Source organism: Sinocyclocheilus anshuiensis, unplaced genomic scaffold (genome assembly GCF_001515605.1).
Source record: "Sinocyclocheilus anshuiensis isolate Anshui unplaced genomic scaffold, SAMN03320099.WGS_v1.1 scaffold94, whole genome shotgun sequence".
NCBI lineage: Eukaryota > Metazoa > Chordata > Actinopteri > Cypriniformes > Cyprinidae > Sinocyclocheilus > Sinocyclocheilus anshuiensis.
Genome location: NW_015546049.1, coordinates 79,486 through 79,769, shown reverse-complemented (window position 1 = coordinate 79,769; position 284 = coordinate 79,486). Strand labels below are relative to the sequence as shown.

Sequence of the window (284 nt, the reverse complement as noted above, 5' to 3'; positions counted from 1 at the left end):
GCACCGTTCTCAAGCCCGCCGCCTCTGCTCACTCTAACCCTCTGGCCGTTCCTTACGCTAGCCCCCGGCCTCTGCTCACTGTAGGCCGCCATGTGTGACACTGTGTTTCGTTGTAAAAGCGAAACCACTTTGTTTGGCCGTCCAAAAATGGACACGACTAGAAATCAGTGGTTAAGTTGTATTTACAACACTGTTCCAGAACACTCCAACCCAAATATTCAGATGTGTGCAGCACATTTTATGGAGGACTGTTTCCTGATCCTGGTAGAGTAGACTACAATGCT

General features: G+C 49.3%; 1 protein-coding gene across 1 annotated transcript in view; it reads right to left on the bottom strand.

The window, feature by feature from the left end:
• The window catches only part of pcca (propionyl-CoA carboxylase subunit alpha), a 56,198-nt gene that overhangs the window by 2,537 nt on the left and 53,377 nt on the right, over window positions 1-284 (bottom strand). The gene's annotated exons all lie outside the window — the stretch shown is intronic.